The sequence below is a fragment of the Macaca nemestrina genome, chromosome 7 (assembly GCF_043159975.1).
Source record: "Macaca nemestrina isolate mMacNem1 chromosome 7, mMacNem.hap1, whole genome shotgun sequence".
NCBI classification, from domain to species: domain Eukaryota; kingdom Metazoa; phylum Chordata; class Mammalia; order Primates; family Cercopithecidae; genus Macaca; species Macaca nemestrina.
Genome location: NC_092131.1, coordinates 92,282,722 through 92,290,105, shown reverse-complemented (window position 1 = coordinate 92,290,105; position 7,384 = coordinate 92,282,722).

The following is a 7,384-nucleotide window of genomic DNA, read 5'->3' as shown; positions in this document are numbered from 1 at the left end:
TATTTGTTTGTTTGTTTATTTGTTTGTTTATTTATTTATTTGATGGAGTCTTGCTCTGTCACCCAGGCTGGAGTGCAGTGGTACGATCTTGGCTCAATGCAACATACGCCTCCCGAATTTAAGCGATTCTTGCGCCTCAACCTTCCGAGTAGCTGGGATTATAGGCGCCCACCATGACACCCAGCTAATATTTGTATTTTTGGTAGAGACAGAGTTTCACCATGTTGGCCAGGCTGGTCTTGAACTCTTGACCTCAAGTGATCCTCCTGCCTTGGCCTCCCAAAATGCCGGGATTACAGGCGTGAGCCACGGCACCCTGCCCATTTCTTGCCCTTTAAATGAGTTGAGATTCCCTTCACCTTTGCCCCAGTCCCATTTTTTTCTTTCCTTTGAAATTTAATATCTATGTTTCTATTCTTTTAGAAGCTAACTTAGAAATCTTAATATGCATGTTTCACTTTATTTTCAAATCAATGATTTTTAAAGCTTTCTCTGGAAAAATATAAGGTTCTTAGAATGCTTATACTCCAATTACTCCTTCTCACCTTGTGTACTATTGTTTGTAGCACCTTAGTTCTATGATGATTTTTTTTTAGCTCCTCAGATTAGATGCTTGTGTTCTGTATTCTCAGCATTTTGACTTAGATTTATTCACATGTTGATATTTTTGTTGTTCCCATTCCTTCTTGACTGTTACCTCTTTATTGTTGTTGTTGTTGTTGTTGGTTTAAATTCTTTTTTTTTTCTTTTTTTTCTGAGATGGAGTCTCACTCTGTCACCTAGGCTGGAGTTCACTGGCACAATCCCGGCTCTGAGATGGAGTCTGCTCTGTCGCCCCAGCTGGAGTACAGTGGTGCAATCCCGGCTCACTGCAACCTCCGCCTCCAGGGTTCCAGCAATTCTCTGCCTCAGCCTCCCGAGTAACTGGGATTACAGGCACATGCCACCACGCCTGGCTAATTTTTGTATTTTTAGTAGAGACAGGGTTTCACCATCTTGGCCAGGCTGGTCTTGAACTCCTGACCTCGTGATCCACCTGCCTCAACCTCCCAAAGTGCTGAGATTACAGGCGTGAGCCATCGCACCTGGCCTTAAATTTTTTTCCTTTATTTTTGTCTGACCGAGTTAACCCAAAGAACTGGTCTTTGAGCTCTGAGATTGTTTCCTCAGCTTGGTCTTCTGCTGTTAATACTTCTGAGTGTATTATGAAATTCTTGCAGTGAGGCTTTTTTTTTTTTTTTTTTCAGTTCAATCAGTTTACTTTGATTTTCTTTCTTTCTTTCCTTTCTTTCTTCCTTTCTTGATGGAGTCTCGCTCTGTCGCCCAGGCTGGAGTGCAGTGACGCAATCTTGGCTCACTGCAAGCTCCGCCTCCCAGGTTCACACTATTCTCCTGCCTCAGCCTCCCGAGTAGCTGGGACTACAGGTACCCGCCACCACGCCTGGCTAATTTTTTGTATTTTTAGTAGAGACAGGGTTTCATCGTGTTAGCTAGGATGGTCTCCATCTCCTGACCTCATGACTTGCCCACCTCGGCCTCCCAAAGTGCTGGAATTACAGGTGTGAGCCACCGTGCCCTCTCCCCTCCCCTCCCCTCCCCTCCCCTCCCCTTCCCTTCCTTTCCCCTCCTTTCCTTTTTCTTTTCTAGTGTGGGTCCTAGGACCGAAGATCACATGTTGTCATGACTCCTGGAACTGCAAAACTCAGAGGGGTACTGGGAGCCCAGGTGGGGGTGCACCAGGGAGGTGCAGGCACCTGCCCAGGGAGAAGGCCTCTCACTGCTCTCTGAAGCCTGGGCCAACCAGGAGGGGAACCTGTGACCCACCCATAGTTCCATTACCAGGCTACAGCTCCTGGGCCGCCATCCTGCGGCTGCCTCTGCTCTCCACCCTCCCTGGAGGCTGATGCTGAAAGAAGGGACCGGAGGCCTGGGTACTGATCTCCCTCACTCATACATACTCCCTCAGCAGAGGGAGTGGGGCCAATAGGGACTATGATGTCCTCTGGATGCCGCCTTCCTGGATTGTTCATTTGGAACTTCTCTTCCATTTCAAGTTTCCCTGTGATGCCCATTGAAACCAGATGGCACTTGCTCAGCAGTTTGGAGGAGAAGACCTGTTCCCCCGCAGGTGTGGGGTGGGCCTTTGGGATCATTCCCCTCCCCAGACCTGGCAGCTCCATCAGGTGGTGGCTCTTTCTCCAGTCGTCCTTGACACCTTTAGTGCCCCTCCTTCTTCTGTGCCCTCTGGTGAGCTGGGGTTTTCTGCATCTGTGGTGACCATATTTCTGAACCCAAAACGAATCATGGGTATGAGAATTCTTGGGGTGTTCAAGGGAACAAATATTTATTTATTTATTTATTCATTTATCGAGACATGGTTGTACTCAGTCTGAACTCACCCAGGAGTTTAGTGCCATGATCATGGCTCACTGCAGCCTCGACCTCTGGGCTCAAGCCATCCTCCCACCTCAGCCTCCCTAGTAGCTGGGACTATAGGCATATGCCACTATACTCAGCTAAATTTTTGTACTTTTTTTTTTTTTTTTTTTTTTTTTTTTTTTTTTTTTTTAGAGAGATGGGGTTTCACCATGTTGCCCAGGCTGGTCTCAAACACCTAGTCACAAACAATCTTCCTGCCTTGGCCTCCCAGAGTGCTGGGACTGCAGTGGGAGCAGATCTTTGAAATTGTGGCTGCCCTGAGAAACCAGGGACACATGGCAGTTGTACCTCTGCTGGAGCATCCTGGGAGGTTTCCAGTGATGGGACTTCCTTTTTGGGTATGGTCAGACTAGTTGCATGCCTTTTTATTTCACTTGTTGCCTAGGTTTCTCCCTCATGAACTTCACTTATTTCAGTTACCAAAAAATACTTTGTAGATAATGGTGGGGACTTCTTACATTGATGGCCCAGAAACACGGGAAGATGTAGGTTAACCAGATGGCCTAGGCACAAAAGCCATATCCACACATTCTAAACAGGGAGAGTGCTGAGAGCACACCCTTTGCTTTATTTCTGGGAAAAAAAATATTGCCTCCTTCCCTTAAGAAACTGATCTGATTTTTCAGTGTGGCCGTCAATGTTCATCTACCCTAAGAATACTCAACTCTACTTCATGTTGTTGTGTACATAAAGCCTAAGGGTTGGCAAGAGGTTCCGGCTTCACCTAAAATACTCATTCACTGGTTGTGAACTCTTTTGTGAGAGGTGGATTCTGAAAGTGAATGTGTGGCTCTTGAATACTGCGATCAACACCAGCTCTGTTAGCAGCAGAACTTGGGGGGTTTCAGGGAAAGAGACCTGGGGCAACAAAGGGAGGGTAGATGGGCAGAGCGGGGGTGAGTGGGGCAGAGCTGGAATGGGGAAGGCCAAGGTAAAGATGGACTGAGAGCTGAGACTAGCTGAGGAGCCCTGGTCTGCATGGCTGGGGCAAGGCTGGCTCAATCTCAGCTCACCGCAACTTCCATCTCCTGGGTTCAAGCAATTCTCCTGCCTCATCCTCCTGAGTAGCTGGGACTACAGGTGCCTGCCCCCAGGCCCAGCTAATTTTTGTATTTTTAGTAGAGACGGGTTTTCACCTCGTTGACCAAGATGGCCTTGATCACTTGGTCTTAAGTGATCCATCCACCTCGGCCTCCCAAAGTGTTAGAATTACAGGTGTGAGCCACCGTGCCCAGCCCCTTGGACACATATCTTTAGGTGGTTTATTTAACAAACACTTACAAGAGTCTACAATGGGCTCGACTTACATGGGGGAAAGATGCCCATTGTGGAAGAACCCTTACAGTGGACTTTTTTTTTTTTTTTTTTTGAGTCAGGGTCTCACTGTTACCCAGAGTGGAGTGCACTGGTGTGATCATGACTCACTGCAGCCTCGACATCCCAGGCTCAGGTGATCCTCCCACCTCAGCCTCCCAAGTAGCTGGGACCATAGGTATATACCACCACGCCCAGCTAGTTTTTTAATTTTTTTGTAGAAATGGGGTTTCTCCATGTTGCCCAGGCTGGTCTTGAACTCCTGGGCTTAAGCGATCTGTCCATCTCAGCCTCCCAAAACCTGAAGCCAGGCCAGGTATGTTAGTTTCATCGGGCCCCCATGTCAAAATACCACAAACTGGGTGTCTTAAATATTGGTCATTTTATTGTTTCACCCTTCTAGAGTCAGAAGTCTGAGATTCATGTGTTAATAGGGTTGGTTCCAGGCATTTGGAGGTGGGGCACTCATATTTCCTTCTGAAGGCTGTGCGGGAGAATCTGTTCCATGCCCCTCTCCTAACTGCTGGCAATCTTTGGCATTCCTTGGCTGGCAGATGCATTGCCTGGATACTTGCCTTCATTTTCACATGGCATGCTCCCTGTGTGTGTGTCTGTGTCCAAATGTCCCTTTTATAAGGTCACCTGTTGTATTGGATTAGGGGCCTACTCTACTCCACTGTGACCTCCTCTTAATTTAACTGTATCTGCAATGACTCTATTTCCTAATGAAGTCACATTCTTAGGCACTAGCGTTTTGGGTACCAAAATGTTAAGATTAGGTCTTCAACATAGGAATTTGGAGTGTCAGGGACACAATTCAACCCATAACACCAGGTCCAAAGGGTGAGGCAAAGCCTGGATGGTGCCTGGGCAGTCAGGCAGGAAGAGAACCTGGGGTGAGAGTGAGGAAGAGTAAGGACGCTGGGGTCCTCGGGTGCTGAAGGATCAAGGAGCAAAGAGGGAGTGACCGAGGCAGGAATGAAGCCTGGATTCTGCCTTGGAGCTCCTGAATGCTTTCAGGAGGCAGGGCCCCTCCTAGGTGAGTTAGCCTGAGCCCTGGAGATGGCTCAGGTTCCCACATACTCCCTGATGGATGGCACGCATTTAGAAGTGGGGTGCTCAAACCGTGGGGAGTAGCATGCATAGGGCCAGTGGTGAGGCCAGCAGGCCTCAGCAATACTGAGATAATAAACTGCCCATCACTCCACAGTCCTGGCTAAAGACTATGTCTCAGGTCCCAGTTCTGTCTGTTAAACCAGGATATTCTGCTGACTCCCTAAAAATTTAGCAGGCTTAAAATCTGAGCCTTGTCTAGGCTGTTGGTGAATGTGGCAGCAACTATGAGTTGTCTTCCAATACCTATTCTCCTTTTCTTCCATAGTAAAAAAATCCCTAATCTTTAGCAAGGCATATGAGTTCCTGAAATAAAAGCATTTCCCAGCCTCCTTGCTGGGAATATGTGACCACATAACTAAGTTCTGACCAATAGGAAGTAAGCAGAAGCTCCTGGGAAATTTCTGCCTTGGGAAATCTGGTTCAAGACAACCTTCCTTTTTTCTCCTCCTTTTCTTCTCCCCTCTATCCCCAGTCCTTTTCCCGTAGCTCTCTATTATTGAGCATTTAATATAAGCCAGGTGTCCTTCTAAGCATTTTATGTCTGTCAACTCCTTTGTTTCTCAAATGAGGAAACTAAAGCACACTTGGCACATGCCCTTATTTCTGTTTTGTTTTGTTTTGTTTTCTCTTTCCTTCGTCTCATGGATGCAAAAATATAAACTAACTCAAGAGATTCATTCTTTTTTTTTTTTTTTTTTTTGAGACGGAGTCTCGCTCTGTCGCCCAGGCTGGAGTGCAGTGGCGCGATCTCGGCTCACTGCAAGCTCCGCCTCCCGGGTTCACGCCATTCTCCTGCCTCAGCCTCCCGAGTAGCTGGGACTACAGGCGCCCACAACCGCGCCCGGCTAGTTTTTTGTATTTTTAGTAGAGACGGGGTTTCACCGTGGTCTCGATCTCCTGACCTTGTGATCCACCCGCCTCGGCCTCCCAAAGTGCTGGGATTACAGGCGTGAGCCACCGCGCCCGGCCTCAAGAGATTCATTCTTTAGAAAGTGATGCCTTATACCTAGGATTTAGTCAGTGGCTCTTCAGGTTGTCATGTAGAAAGCAGCTTTGCTAGCTGCCACTTTTGATCAAGGGCTAAACTCTGAGGGTACATGCTGCTAAGGAGCTGAAAAGAGCCTGGGTCCTTGTAGCAGAGGCTGGTCTCCAGACCTGTCTGTCCTTCTTCTTGGGCACACAGCTAGGCTACATTCCCCAGCCTTCCTTGGAGCTTAGAATAATTCCTAGCCAATAGCATTTGAGTAGATTTGAGTGGGCCACCTCCAGATGTGGCCCATTACAAGTCACATTCTCTGCTTTGTGCTCTTCCCCCATCATCTGGCCAAGTACAGAGGATTCTGAGGTTTTAAGTAATAGCAGAGCCACAAGATAGAAGGAATCTGTGTCCCTGATTCTGTGAACACATATCTTTAAGTGGTTTATTTAACAAATACTTACAAGAGCCTACAATGAGCTAGACCTACATGGAGGAAAAATGCCCACTGTGGAGGAACACTTATATTGGACTTTTTCTTTTTCTTTCTTTCTTTCTTTTTTTTTTCTTTTTTTTGAGACAGGGTCCTGTCCCATTCTGTCACTCAGGCTGGAGTGCAGTGGCATGATTACGACTCATTGCAGTGTCAACCTCCCAGGCTCAATTGATCCTCCCACCTCAGCCTCCCGAGTAACTTGGACCACAGGTGCATGCCACCACACCCAGCTAGTTTTGGTATTTTTTGTACAGATGGGGTTTCTCCACATTCCTCAGACTGTTCTTAAACTCCTGGGCTCAAGCGATCTGCCTACCTTGGCCTCCCAAAGTGCTGGGATTATAGGTGTGAGCCACCATGCCCAGCTCTGCATTGGATTTTTGTTTGTTTTGTTTTGCCTTGTTTTTGAGACTGAATCTCCCTCTGTTACCCAAGCTGGAGTGCAGTGGCGCGATCTAGGCTCACTGCAACCTTTGCCTCCCGGGTTCAAACGATTCTCTCACCTCTGCCTCCCAAGTAGCTGAGACTATAGGCACACATCACCATGCCTGGCTAATTTTTGTATTTTTAGTAGTGACAGGATTTCACCATGTTGGCCAGGCTGGTCTCAAACTTCTGGCCTCAAGTGATCTGTCTGCCTCAGCCTCCCAAAATACTGGGATTATAGGTGTGCACCACCAAGCCTGGCCCCCACTTTGGACTCTTGAATAACCAGAGGGAACCATCTTCATTGGGTTAAGATGTTGACATTTGCAGATTTGTCACTGTAGCCAGCATTTATTTGAACTAAAATAATCCTCAAGACCATTTTGGAACAGATTGGCCACACTAACCCTGAACAGGCTGCATAAGGACTACTATATGAGAGATAAACAAACCATCATGCTTCTTGCTTTCTCTCTGTTATTTCCATGACTCCTGTAATTCTCATTTGTTACTTGGAGTTTTCTGCTATGCACAGATCAAGCTAATCCTGAAAGAGAAAGTGACAAGTGCCTTGGTCCTCTTGGTGCTGCCCTCCCTTGCTTCTTGCCCCTGTTTTG